Genomic DNA, 15,208 nt, shown 5'->3' with positions numbered 1-15,208 from the left:
TTCACTGCCGCACCAACAAAAACGGTTAACCCTTTCACTGCGACAATACACACAGAAGGTTAGCCCTTTCACTACCACACTACCAAAACGGTTAACCCTTTCACTGCCACACGACGACCGAAGGTTAACCCTTTACTATAATCACACAACCGACGGCGACTATATCTTTGCTGGTTCATTAACTAACTAACTCCAAGTGACAGGAGAGAAGGGACGAGTCATGGATTCAAAAACCAGCGGAACGTTAGAAACAAAACAAAAGTGGGTCAAGACTCAACACGCCGCATAATTATGGATAATTCAACAGCTTGCGGCTGTTACGTTATTAATATTAGCCACCCATGTGTGTAGTGTTACCCCAAAAATATTGTCATAAACAGCCGCTTGCTTTGCCCAACGTTGGCTCTTTTCAAGAATGAAGAAGTAATATTAGACGACGCAGTCTATTCAACCTGGACGTTAACTTTTTTTAATCCAGCTCAATGTATGATGACTTCACTTGTTGTTGTAAATTAAACATTCAATAGAGTTTCATTTTTTACAACGCAAACGTTTACAACGTTAAGTTGTTAACGTTGGTTATATGAATAAAAACAAACGCAGGGGGGTTAATAACGTGAATAGTCGGAACACAACAGCAGAGTGTCAAAAGAAGACCCGCTAGGCGGTTAGTTAACTGTTCGCTCACGTTAAGCCCAATATTTCAACAAAGGCACATTCAATGAACAGCTCCGCCACCAAACTTACCGTTAGAATGACGCGAATAATTCCAATAATAGTGTATTATCGTATAAAACTGGAAAGGAAAATAATCTATAGTTAACGTTATTTTGTATTTGGCAGCGCGTCCTCCCTCCCTCTTTCTGCAACACCCACCGATGAGCGCGAAGGCCGCCGATTGGCCGGTCCGCTGTTCATTTCAAACACCTTCGCGTTCTCATTGGCCGACGCGGGCTTTTAACTAGATTGTCATTGGTCGCGAGAAGTGATGACTGCTCGCTTTGTTTACTGGTCAACATGGAGATGGTTGTGGAGTCGCAAAGTAGTTGTGTTGTAGACGTCACTCTTTATGATTGTAAAATAAGATCTTTTTGTAACACGAATAGCTGCATGGATGAATGAAAACTTTATTTAACAGATTGCAGAATGGGTACAATACACAGTACGGCTCAATACACACAATCGTTAAGGGGATGCAGACCAGAGAAAGACGTTTTGTCTTGTTTACATCAGGGTCCCCTATTTCCAATTCATAGTGACATTTATGACATACACAACATACATGACATCATGACATTTATGGCATAGGAACATACAGGTATATAGTACTGTTGCATTTGTGACATATACGATATGCAAATATACAGTACTGTTACCCATAGATCCTAACAGAGATTATATACATACATATGATGTCACACTATTACCATAAAGAGAACAACATGGAAACAAATTATGGTGGTATACTCAAATGTACACTGGCTGAAACCATATAAATATTATGTTATTATGTTTAATATATTTGGGGGGGGGTTTAACAAAGGACTTTCCATCTCTCATTCACCCTTAGCATATCAATCCTTACAGTGTATGGTATTATAATCCTGATTCTAGCTTCACCTTCACAGGGAAAGCAAACAAATGAAACGTTTAAAGTAAGTATTATTATATTTATAAGTATATTTGGTGTTGGTTGACTGGTTTAAAGGACCACGCCAACATTATGGCAAATGTGCTTACCGTCTTCTCCAGAGTCAGACAAGAAGATAGTTACCAATTTCAACTCTGTGCGTTCATTAGAAAGCTATCTGGCTGCAAACTATTATAGATTAGCACAAAACTATTAGATTAGATTAGATTCAAATGTATTGTCATTATACAGCACAAGTACAGTACAATGAAAATAAGTTTGGCATCCAACCAGAGTGCAAATGTATAACAGTAAAGTGCAACAGCAATATACAGGTACAATTTACAGGTGATTAAACTAGGTACAAAATATACAATTGAGTACTACTGAGTGTAGTACTAATCAGATGTATGTACAGAGTTGTAGTATAATATGTACAGTGATACTGGCCAGCAGCGTAACTAGTAAGAGTAGGATATGTACAGTACAGATATAGATAGATTTGTAGATAGTATCTAATATGTAAGGACTATGTGCAGGTAAATACAGACAGGTGTGGATAGATTATGCGGTGAGAATATATATATATATATTCTAGATACAGCATTTGTACATGCTATCATACAGAGCTATGGGTTATATGCAGGTGTATAAGTAAGTATAAATATGGATATACATACTGTGTGTATATATATATATATATGCGGTAAATATAAGAATATAAATATGCGATATATATAGTACTGTTGTACATGCTATCATACAGAGTATTATGGGTAGATAGCAGGGGCGGGGCTAGGGGGTGGCTACTTGGGCTCAAGCCCCGAATGTTTTCTGAAAAGCCCCAAATCTATTTTAAAAAAAAAAGTATAATTTTTTTTTCTTTTTTTTGACAATTCATCATTGTTACATGAAAATATGTTTGCACCAGATTTAGCAGAAGCTAATTTCCATCTGTAGTCTATCCAGCTGCTAACTGTATTTGAGTGAGTTAAGTCTTGGTGTTATGGTAGACTCAGACCTAAGCTTTAAATCACAATCAACAAGTTGACAAAAACATAATTCTTCCACCTTAGAAACATAGCTAAAGTACGGCCATTTATAAATCAAAAGGACGCTGAAAATCCATGCCTTTATCTCAAGCCCACTCGACTACTGTAATGCACTCCTTACCGGCCTCCCGAAAAAATACGATAACTATTTTATTGCAATGCACTATTGCATTATTTTATTCTATTTTACTAACTATTTTATTGCACTGCACTATTTTACTTTGTATCAGTGATAATCAAACCGTAAACAAAGATGCATATTAACACTTTCAAGGTGGTGGTATAAGTAAAAAATGGTGGTGTCGAAGTAAAAACAATCTGGGCTAAGCCCCAGATCTCCTACAATCCTAAATCCGCCTCTGGTAGATAGTATGAGGTGGCCGGGTAGTTAAGATTATTATGATGACTATGATTACAGTGTAGGGCAGTTGTAGACAGTGAACGCAGTAGGTAGGTATAAATTGAGTATAGGCAACAGAGTTCAGAGTCATGCAGTATGGGTAACAGAGCCTAAGGTGTAGGGCAATGGAGTCAGAGTTTATATGGTAAGGGGGGGGGGGCTGTCAACATCATAGATATATATAGAACACTAGATAGCTTACCCGCGCTGCCGGCCAATGGAGAGCGACGTCGTCGTAGGGCCGCCATCTTGCTCGAGTCAGCCTTGAGTGAGGGTGTGTGATCTGCACAGACAAAAATACTCATAACTCGTTGAAATATTGACGGATTTACAAACGGGTTGGTTTGCTATAAACATCAAAGATGTAGTTATGATACTGCATACTTATAAAAAGAAAAAAAAAGAATTAAGATGTTTTTTTTTACAAACCGCTTGAATCATAGCCACGTTAATAATGCTTGTAATAAACCAAACCGTTTGTAAATCCGTCAATATTTCAGTGAGTTATGAGTATTTTTGTCTGTGCAGCTCACTCACTCTCACTCAAGGCTGACTCGAGCAAGATGGCGGCGGTTCAGTGACGCTGGTGACTCCGCCTTAAGCTATCTAGTGTTCTATATATATCTATGGTCAACATGGCACAGAGTTCAGAGAGATGACAGTTGAGGGAAATAAACGTCCCGAGTCTGCTTGACCCGGAGCACAGGTTCCTCTAGCGTCTCCCAGAGGGGTGGAGGGCAAACGGTCCATGATTGGGATGAGAGGTGTCCTTGACAATGCTGTGTGCTTTCCTCAGACACCGTTTGTGGTGGATAGACGACTCAATAGTATGGAGTGATGTACCGGTTTTCACCACCCTCTGCAGTGCTCTCCAGTCAGAGGCAGTGCAATTGCCGTAGCAGACTGTGATGCCGTTGGTGACTGAGTATACTTTCTATGGCACACCGCCGGTGTTGGGCGTCCAAAAGCCACTCTCGCCAAATGGGGATACTTAAATGATGCGGACGTTGTGTGTGATTGTGGCACTGAAACACAGACCATGCAGCACCTCCTGATATGCCCCCTGCTGGAACAGCCCTGCACAGCATCGGACTTGGCAGAGTTCAATGAGAAGGGACAGCAATGTGTTCAACTGTGGTTGAACCACATCTAGCATCTATCATCTTAGGGGGCAGTGGTGGCCTGAAGGTTAGAGAAGCGACCGGGAGGTCGCCGGTTCGATCCCCGGGACCGGCAGGGAAAATCTGCCGCTGAAGTGCCCTTGAGCAAAGCACTTAACCCCCAACTGCTCCAGTGGAGTTGCTCAGTGGCCAATGGTGTCAACTGTGGTTGTACTGGGCAGCTCCCAGGTGTGAATGGAACTGTGTGAATGTGAAGCAGGGCGTTCCTGAAAAGTAGCATCTGTGCTCAGCGAACCTACCCTGTGGGTAAATAAAGGTTAAACAAAAAAAACAAAAATAGCCAAGCCTTGTAATTGACTGTCTTGTGGACACGACAAGACAAAGAACGGCACACCGGTAAAAGTTCACCAGAACCTGAGGGGACAGATGGGCTCAGTCTCGTCAGGAAGAAGAGGCGCCGGTGAGCCTTCTCGACCCGTGCTGAGGGGTTGAGGTCCTCGGAGATGTGGACTCCCAGGAATTTTACGCTGGAGACTAGACTGGCTCTAGTCTTCCTGAACTGGAGATGAGTTTGGAGGGGATGATGGTGTTGAACGCTGAGCTGAAGTCGACGAACAGCATTCTCACATCATGGGTGTTGCTCTCATCCAGGCGGGAGAGGGTGGAGTGTAGCGCTGAGGATATAGTGTCCTCCGTGCTCCTGTTTTCACTGTAGGCAAATTTGTGACTGTCCAGTGAGGGTGAGAGGCCAGATTTGAGGTGAGCCAGGACCAGCCTCTCGAAGCACTTCATGATAATGGGGGCGAGTGCAACAGGGTGGAAGTCATTAAGGCTCGAGGCGGAGGAGTGTTTAGGCACTGGCATGATTCCATTCAACCAACTCCTCGTCCAATCAACAGTCATCTCCCGCCTCGACTACTGCAACGCACTGCTTGCTGGCCTTCCGACCACTGCCACCAAGCCTCTTCAACTCATTCAAAACGCAGCGGCCCGCCTGATCTCAAACCTACCGAAGTCGGCCCATGTCACCCCACTTCTTAGGGACCTGCACTGGCTCCCCATTGCTGCACGTATCCGCTTCAAGGCCCTCGACCTAGCATACCGTGCGGCAAAGGGAACCGCTCCCGGCTACCTCCGGTCAATGGTCTCTAACTACACACCCTCAAGACCCCTACGCTCTGCATCTTCTGGCCGCCTCAGACCTACTCCTATCCAAGCTCCGGGAGGGTCATCAAAGAGAAGTCGCCTATTCTCAGTCCTTGCCCCACAATGGTGGAATGAACTACCCACCCCAGTTAGGACAGCCGAATCCCGTCCAATCTTTCGCCGTCGACTAAAGACGCACTTCTTCAACCATTATCTGAAATAATGAAAAAAATATATATAATAATAATATAATCTAACCCTAACTAACCTTACTGTCATGCACTTGTCCTAATAAACGAACCTACACTGTAACACGCAACACTTTGATGAACATTGTTACTCAGCTGATAGAGTTGTACCCTTCCTGATGACCTGTCGTACAGAACTTGTAAGTCGCTTTGGATAAAAGCGTTTCAGCTAAATGACTAAATGTAAATGGAGGTGGTTTTAGAGCACGCTGGGACAACTGCCTGGGCTGGTGACAGGTTGAAGATGTCAGTTAAGACCCCGGACCGCTGCTCAGCGCAGTTCCTGAGCACTCTGCCGGGGATGCCATCAGGGACAGCCGCCTTACATGCATTAGTCCTGCTCAGTGCTGTACACACATCAGTGGGGGAGAGAGTGAGGGGTTGGAGGTTGGCAGGGAGGGCAGCCTTGGTGTGTATACCTCCTGGTTGTCTGTCAAATCGGGCACAAAAGTTATTGAGCTCATCAGGGAGGGAGGGATCAGTCGTTGGGGGAAGAGTGGGTTTGTAATCTGAGTTGTTGAAGTGCTCTTCAACCCTTAGCTTGTGGCCGTGCTTGGCCTGCTTGATTCCCCTAGGTTAGCCCTGGCTGAACAGTAGGCCTGTGTGTCACCAGATCTAAAAGCGGATCAGCTAGCCTAGCTGTTGAACTCTGGGAGAGGTGTTTTTGGGCAATGGCTAGGCTAGCTGATCTGTATCCGTCTCCAGTCATTTGTGCTAAGCTAGGCTAGCTTAAAGCCGGACTGCTTCGTAAAATGTGAGAACAACTGCAATAATTAATAATCAACTCGCTCTGAAGAAAATGTTACAAGTTTGACTGTGAAGAGCAACAGCCACGGATGCCTGCTTGAGATCTGAGTGCAGTAAATTAATTATTCATACCTGCTGCCATAACCTATTATTTAATGTACATTGAAATATATATATATATATATATATATCTTCTTCTTCTTCTTCTTCTTCTTCTTCTTCTTCTTCTTCTTCTTCTTCTTCTTCTTCTTCTTCTTCTTCTTCTTCTTCTTCTTCTTCTTCTTCTTCTTCTTCTTCTTCTTCTTCTTCTTCTTCTTCTTCTTCTTCTTCTTCATTCTCTTTCACTCACTGTCTCTGTCCCTGCAGCTCAGTGTCTTCCTGTGTGAAAAGCATCTTCTCTCTAGTCGGTGTACGGTTTCGACCACAAGTTCAACCTCAAATGAACTGTGGATGGACTGCATGATTTTTTTTCGTAGCCGCAGTTTGCGAAGACGCTCTCTGATTGTCTAGCCCGCGTACAGCGAAGACCCTCTCTGATTGGTTTAGCTCCGAAGGGCTCTTCCGCCTTGTACATAATTATATATTCTCTGCTTCGAACTGGTTATGCTTTTGTCCTCTTTCGAAGTGGGTTATGCTTAGAGTTTATCTTTAGAGCAGGGCGATGGACCACCAGAAATGATGTAAACTCCATGATCAAAACAGCAAAAAAAAATGTCATCAATGACAAAACCGAGGAAAACAAAAACAAACCACGTGAACTTTGGAAATGACTCAATAACCAACTGGGCTGCAGTAAAAAACTTAAAACCAGATTCTCAAATATAAACATAAAGACGGACAACACGCTCATCACAGAAAAGCTGGATGTAGCCAATTACTTAAATAGTTTCTTCACAAACATAGCCACAACACTGGTAAACAAACTACCCTCCCACTCAGGGCATTATGGGGTAGAACACATAGTAGCATACTACAAGAACCTAGGGGTCCACAAAGACGACTTCAAACTGGAAACGGTAACAACAGATGAGGTACTCAAAAAACTGAGCGCCCTCCAACCTAACAAGGCCACTGGCCATGACAACATCCCCTCCAAATTCCTCAGAGACTCAGCAGCCGCCATCACCCCAGTCATCACACATAATAAACCTCTCCATAAAACAGGGACACGTCCCCAAGGACTTCAAAATTGTGAGTGACCCCTCTGCACAAAAAAGGCAGTAAATTAGACCCAGGCAACTACCGCCCTGTTTCTATCCTTACCTCCATCTCGAAAGTTATGGAAAAAATTGTATACGAACAGGTCGAAAAATACCTCGCGGAAAAAAATCTAATCTACGAATTCCAATCTGGCTTCAGAACATCCCACTCCACTGACACATGCCTTCTCTATTTAAACGACCACATCAAACAAGAGGTGGACGCGGGCAAATACTGCGGCATGGTCATGCTGGACCTACAAAAGGCCTTCGACACTGTCAATCACACCATTCTGATTGACAAGCTAAAAGCAATTGGTTTTGATAGTCTATCAGTGAGCTGGATGCAATCCTACCTGGAGGGGAGAGAGCCAGGGCCGGATTAACGACCGGGCCGACCGGGCCGCGGCCCGTGGGCCTCGAGTGATGAGGGGCCTCAAAAAAAATTAAATTAAATTTTTTATTTTTTATATTTTAGTTTTTCGGAGGCCCCTCGTCACTAGATGCCCCACATTCTTTAATTTTTTTTTTAATTTTAATTTTTAATTTTTTGAGGCCACTCGTCACTAGAGGCCTTTTGGAGGCCCCTCGTCACTAGAGGCCCCAAATTTTTTTTTTTTTTTTTTTTTTACTTTTATTTTCTTTTCTTTTGGAGGCCCCTCGTCACTAGAGGCCCCAAATATTTGTTTATTTTTTTTAACTTTTATTTTAAACATTTTTGGAGGCCCCTCGTCACCCCACATTTTATTTTTATTTTTTTCTTATTTTGGAGATCGATGTCATACTGTGACACTGAATGATTGGCACTGACTGACGCTCTCTGATTGGCCACTGACATGTTTGCCCAATCGCGTGACGAGCTGTGTCTTTGCCCATTTCCTCGTCAAACAGCCTGCAAACTACCTGGCGTTCTATCGCCATGCTCTAAGACAAACTCTAACCTTAACCAACTTCGAAAGAGTGCCTAAGCTTAACCGTCGAAAGAACTTGCCGTCAGCCCGTCACGCTCTAAGACAAACTCTAACCTTAACCAACTTCGAAAGAGTGCCTAAGCTTAACCAGTGTAGAAACAGGCATCGGCCAATCAGAGAGCGTCTTGCCAGAAATGCGGCTAGGTTTAGAAATAACGCGACTAGGGGCCTCCACACTACACACTAGTACTAGTACTAAATACCTATATGTCCCTATGCCATAAATGTCATGTATGTTGTGTATGTCATAAATGTCTATATGAATTGAAAATGGGGGACCCTGATGTAAACAAGACAAACGTCTTTCTCTGGTCTGCATCCCCTGCCTTAACAATTGTGTGTATTGAGCCGTACTGTATTGTACCCATTCTGCAATCTGTTAAATAAAGTTTTCATTCATTCATTCATTCATTCAGTAAAAAAAATAGTAGAAATATAGGCCTCTCTCTTATACATGCCTCCTCCTAATACAAGCCTGGTATCCACTACAGTTGAAACAAATACAAGCCGGGGTTACTATTAGAGGAATTACGGTATTCTATATATTTTTTAAAGTGACATATAAAAACGCCACTGTGCGTGCGTGCACGTGTGTGTGGGGGGGCCTCCACAAGAATCTGGCCCAGGGGCCTCTGAAGTCTTAATCTGGCCTTGGAGAGAGCAGATGGTGGAGGTAAACGGTACCCTACCCCCCCCCCCCCTCACAGTAAGCTGTGGTGTTCCACAAGGAAGCATACTAGGTCCGCTACTGTTCCTAATTTATGCAAATGACATGTCGTCAGCTTGTGACTGCAACTTGTTCCTGTTTGCGGACGACTCAGCCCTGCTGGTCTCTGACAAGAACAAGTTACAGGTTGAAAAAACCCTCAGCTCAGAACTAGGCAAAATCTGCATATGGCTCGCTGATAACAAACTATCATTACACATGGGCAAAACAGTCCATTCTCTTCGGTTCAAATAACAAACTCAGCAAGACCGACGGCTTCTCAGTTACAGTGGGTGACAATATTGTCACAAGGAAAGAAGATATTACCTACCTGGGTTCCATCCTAGAGGCAAATCTTTCCTGTGACAAAATGGCATCCAATGTAATAAAAATAGTCAACCAACGAACTCGATTCTTGTACCGGATCTCCTCACTGGTAAACAAGAATACCCTGAAGACTCTGGCAGGAGCACTCATTCAAGGGTACTACGACTATGCTTGCACCTCATGGTACCAAAGCACCTCAAAGGCGCTAAAAACTAAATTACAAACATCTCAAAACAAACTGGTCAGACTACTGCTTGACCTTACTCCTAGAACCCACCTCACCCCTGCCCACTTTGACAACCTAGGATGGCTTAGAGTAGACGACAGAGTACAGCAACTTGCAATGGGCCTGGTCTACAAGATACACTACACGACCAAGGTACCCATGTACATGTCAAAATACTTCCCAAAGGTCAGTGAATACCACGATCACAACACCAGAGGGAGCTCCACAAATCATGTTAAACCCAGATTTGGCTCAAACAAGGGACTAAACACGTTTCGCAATTATGCCACATCAATGTGGAACGCCCTACCCAAAGCTGTAAAGGAATGTGAATCACTACCCACTTTCAAAAACACCTACGGGAGACTGCAATTCGAAACTGGCCCCTGTAAATGTCCTAACACAACCCCCTCCAATGTACAGTAAATTACCAAGTATGGTCTTGTCAATATTCCAATGTACAGTTTTGTTTGTATAGTTGTACAGTGTCCCCCACCCCCCCCCCCCCTACCCGACCCCCCCCCCACCCCCCACCTCCAATGTACAGTCCCCCCCACCTACCCAATCCAATGTACAGTTTCTACGCCAAATGTATATACTTTTTTTTCTGGACTCTTTTTGTATCACAAACAGTACTGTATTTACAAATCTGGTATGTCATAAATGTATAGATGTAGCAGTACTGTCTATCTGTATGTCATGTATGTCATATATGTTACGATGAATTGAAAATGGGGGACCCTGATGTAAACAAGACGAAAGTCTTTCTCTGGTCTGCATCCCCTTAACAATTGTATGTATTGAGCTGTACTGTACTGTACCCATTCTGCAATCTGTTAATAAACTTTTCAATCAATCAATCAATCAATTCAATCAATCAATCAAGTCTTCGCTGTACGCGGGCTAGCCAATCAGAGAGCGTCTTCTCAAACTGCGGCTACGAAAAAAATCACAGGAAGCCCCTCCCACACGAAGCCCCATTATGCTCTCCACATTGTGTCCCAAAGCACCACCACACACTGCACAGATCACTCTCGCTCTCCTCCTCCGTCTGTTTTTTTGTATGCCTCCCCTCGTCTTTCTCCTCCCCCTTTTTGCCCCAGTCTCTCTCTCTCTCTCTCTCTCTCTCTCTCTCTCTCTCTCTCTCTCTCTCTCTCTCTCTCTCTCTCTCTCTCTCTCTCTCTCTCTCTCTCTCTCTCTCTCTCTCTCTCTCTCTCTCTCTCTCTCTCTCTCTCTCTCTCTCTCTCTCTCTCTCTCTCTCTCTCTCTCTCTCTCTCACAATCGAGACTCAGTTTCTGATTCCAACTGAGTGACTGTGTCACCCTCGGGGAGGACTATACAGTATTTTTTTTTAACTCAGTGAGTTGTCTCACTCATCTCTCTGAAAAGAAACAAAGTACTTTTACACAAATACTGTACTTTAAGAGGGGAATTTTACCCATAGGCCTAATACATCTGAATTAAACTTTCTCCTTGTTTTTAGTGTAGTTGAGATTATTATGGTCAGCAATAATGCCATCTAAATTGCCTTATGGAACTCAATATAACTTGATATGATGCAATATTTTACAACCATTTCCTCAGTAGACATAACATTAGTCACATTGGAAATCACTGCGCCCAGACAGCAGTGGTTCGGCAAAAAAGAGTTCAGAGTATATCTGCTTAGAAAACTAAAATATCTAATACATTTTTTTCTCCACATGGTAAATACACAGGTCACAACATGTTTACAGGAACGTTTTGGAGTTGTATTTTGAATGTATTTGGAGTGAGTGAGTTGAGTCTTGAGATTAGAGTGTTTATGTGTTATCATTATACAGAGGTAACAGAAGCAACTTGAGGAAAGCTTAAAGGGGAATGTAGACGTTACTGTAGCCAAGAAGCTGATAGCCATGAGGTGGAAGGAACCTGAGAAACTCACAATGATTAATTGGTCAATTAATCTCTGACACTACTGGATGTTATTTATATTGAAATCTCTACTGCACGTGTAATTGGAGTGGGACAGGCCGGCATTGGGGGGGGGGGGGGGGGGGGGGGGGGGGGGGGGGGGGTGGGAGTGGGGGAGGAAATGTCTAATGTCTTTTGTGGTGTTTGTCTTGTTTGTTTATTTGTACTCTGTGTTTATTATTATTTTGTTATCGTTATTGTAGTTAATATTATTGAAGTATTGTCTTGTGATGTATTATTGTATTGTGTTTTGTTTGTTTTGAAAAAAGATTTGATAAAAAAAAAGGGGGGATGTAGATGGGGGGAGATTTCTGGCCAATGAGTTTATGGGAAAAAGTTCACTCTTGTTTAAATTTGATTGACTGTATAACCAGAAAATACACCAAACTTGTGCAGTATGTGAAGGGCATCCTGATCCAAGATATACAGCAGTACATCATCAGCATATTCAATGAGATTCTTTGTTCCTGTCCATCTCTAATGATGCCTTGAACACGACGGTCAGGGGCTCGATTGCTAATGCAAATAATAGCAGGGACTGAGAGCCCTGTCTTGTGCTGCGGTGCAGGGGAAGAATTCCGAAGTGACATTGTTTGTTCGAACTGATGCCACTGGAGAGGTGTATATAAGTTTGACCCAGGACACACATTTCTCACCAAAACCAAAGCCTTCTCCACATCAAGTGTAACAAAGACCTCTGCAATGGGAGACTCAGTGGGGGAGTAAATTATATTCATAAGACTAAGACGCAGAAGGTTAAAAAAGCCATTCTATCTTTCACAAAACCAGTCTGATCTGAATGGATAACACTAGGTACAAAAGATTCCAATTACCAGGCGAGTACCTTTGCAAATATTTTTACATCAACGTTGAAGAGGGAGATAGGGCAATATGAGCCACAATCTTTTGGATCCTTATCTTTTTTTTAAAGCAGGGATATTGAAGCTCAGTAGAGGGTCGAAGGAAGCGAGCAGGTCTGAAATGATTCTTCAAACATCAAGCCTGAGCGGTCCGGTACGAGATTGATATCACGCCATAAAATAGATGAATACAGAATGTATTAATCTTAAGCATACCCCCCATTTAGCAGAAAACACCTGAAAATCTCATAGCCAAAGTAATTTGTGATTTATTATACTTTATACTTATAGCACATGCATGAGTCTGGTCTCTTTTGAAAGGTAACATTCTGAAGTTGCTAACACAATAAAGTTCACTTTGAGTGCTAATGTACAGTATTAGAGAAACAGAGGTTTGAACACACTGAAATAAAATATTTCTCCTTACTTTTGTGTTGACTTGTTGCCAGATACCTGTTTTTGGGTTCCAGATGAGAGGTAGGAGCTGGAAAACATAACGGTTCCATAGCCTGAAGTCTTTTAGTCATACAGTCCAAAGTTTATAAAAATCTCACGGAAAATGTTTTTTAGTTTTTGTAATGTGTGTACCGCAATAATTCAGTGTGATTATCCAAAATGGCCGTCCACTTCAATTCATTCAGACACACGAGTCAGGACAAAGGATTTCTTCGTCACCTTCCCCCACTCTCACCCGCCCGTCTGGGATCGCTTTCGGAGCAGACACTCCTTGGGTGGTCAATCATTTTCGCCATCAGCGGTGACTGGTAAGTTCGGGACCGTATACAGTCGGATGTGGTCACTTGACGGAGCGGCCTGTCAAATGACGAGACCTGAAGCATGCAATAGGTTGAGTGTGGTGGCAATCGAAAGGCAGCAAATACAATTTTCGAATGGTGTATTGGATGATCGGCGAAAAATGCAGCCCGGAGCCGACCGACGAGAGCAAAGTGCCGCGAGGTGCGCGCATCTCCTGCACGGGCATGATGGACCGTATGCGGGCCGTCGAACGTTAAGATTAATGTTGTGTTTCTTTTTCAAATGTAGCCAAGAGTAAATACCCTAACCCTGTCAAAACAGCAGCCAAAGTGTATATTTTCAGCACTACGTTTGTTTACCAATGATTTTAACCTCTTAAGCCCTAGCCATATTTTCAGAAAATTTGCCTGAAAATACATACCTAAGTAAATTCCAAATCTGGGCCTGGGCATTTCCCACTCTGCACCGTACTGTAGTTATAGCCTGTTGAACTTCATCAGCACTAATGGGCTCTTCTAAAAGCATAATTTAATTGGTATATCTAAATCTTCAAAAAAGCTATCCATGAGGGAGGAGTCTTTAAGAGAATCAGAAGTAGTATATAATGAAGAATACAAATATTTGAATTGACTATTTATTTCCAATGGGTCCGTATAAGGCTCTCCAGTGGCAGAATTAATTTGCGTGATCAAGTTCTGAGCGGTGCGTTGTCTTAACTGAAGCACCAGCACAGGAACGCACTTGAGATAAAACATGTGTTATCAATGAAAAAATAATCAATTCGGAAATATGTTTATTTTTTTATCCACTTTTTCTCCCATTTTCTATATTTTCTCCCATCCCAATTTCGTATCATCCAATTCAACCCTCCCCTGTCACGAACGCTGTTTCTTGCCTCCCACAAGCCGGCTGCAATGTGGACTAAGTCATACATAGCACAAGTCCCCTCCGGTACTTGAGGTAACAGCAGTCGCATCTTTTCACCTGCGCAGCTCGATCTCTCAGTGGCGAGGAGTAACGCGTGGGAGGCTCACGCTGCCCCCGACACTTCCTGATTCTAATGCGCAGAGCGCACCAACCGACCTGTAGGAGTCGCTGTCCACAACGCCCGATCCCCACCCATCAGTTTCCCTCCCCCTAATACGGCCAATGTGTATTAGTATGAACGACCAGCTAAACTGAAAGCAATGTGGAGCGCTGGGCTCGAACAGGCGAGCCCAACGTCTCCGCAATCGTGGCGAGCGCCTTGCCCACTACGCCACGTAGCCGCCCACCAATTCGGGAATATGTATGGTGAACTGATGAAGAGTACTGATTGGAGGAGGGGTGGAAGAAACGCCAGACATCTGAGATACTGTATTGCTTCAAAAAGGAAGTCTGAGATTGTGGGGCTGCATTGGAGGATGATCGATATAGAGCTGGGTTAAGAGCACAGTTGAAGTCACCTCCCATAATCAGTTGATTAGAGTTCAGGTCAGGGAGTGTGGAGAATAAAAAAGAAAAAAAAATGCATGTCATCAAAGTTAGGGGCATATACATTGACTAAAACTACCCTTGTAGAATAAAGAGTTCCTGAAACTATAATTAATCTGCCATTAGGGTCAGAGATCACATCAGATGAAGTAAATGGTGTGTTTTTGTTAATCAGGATGGCTGTTCCTCTAGCTTTACTCTGAAAACCAGAGTGAAACACTTGACCTACCCAAGCTCTGTGTATATGAGTGATCTGCTCTCTGGAGGTGAGTTTCCTGCTAAAAGCTGATACCAACCCCAAGGATCCTAGTACATTTAAAGGGATTGTTCACACCCTTCACATTCCAACTGATTATGTTAGTATTACAATTTTTACCCCCTGGCCCCTTATTA

At 43.1% G+C, this 15,208-nt stretch overlaps 1 protein-coding gene across 2 annotated transcripts in view; it reads right to left on the bottom strand.

Annotated features, from left to right (window-relative positions):
- The window catches only part of lbr (lamin B receptor), a 73,039-nt gene extending 72,160 nt beyond the window's left edge, over window positions 1-879 (bottom strand). For both annotated transcript variants that reach the window (XM_084326530.1, XM_084326531.1), the window contains exon 1: window positions 748-879. The gene's annotated coding sequence lies outside the window, so the exon portion shown is untranslated. The remainder of the gene's footprint in view (window positions 1-747) is intronic.
- Between the last annotated feature and the right edge of the window lie 14,329 nt (window positions 880-15,208).

The sequence above is a fragment of the Notolepis coatsorum genome, assembly GCF_963971535.1.
Source record: "Notolepis coatsorum genome assembly, chromosome: 12".
In the NCBI taxonomy this organism is placed as follows: domain Eukaryota; kingdom Metazoa; phylum Chordata; class Actinopteri; order Aulopiformes; family Paralepididae; genus Notolepis; species Notolepis coatsorum.
Note: the sequence above shows the minus strand (reverse complement) of the source record. Positions and strands in the feature narration are given on the sequence as shown.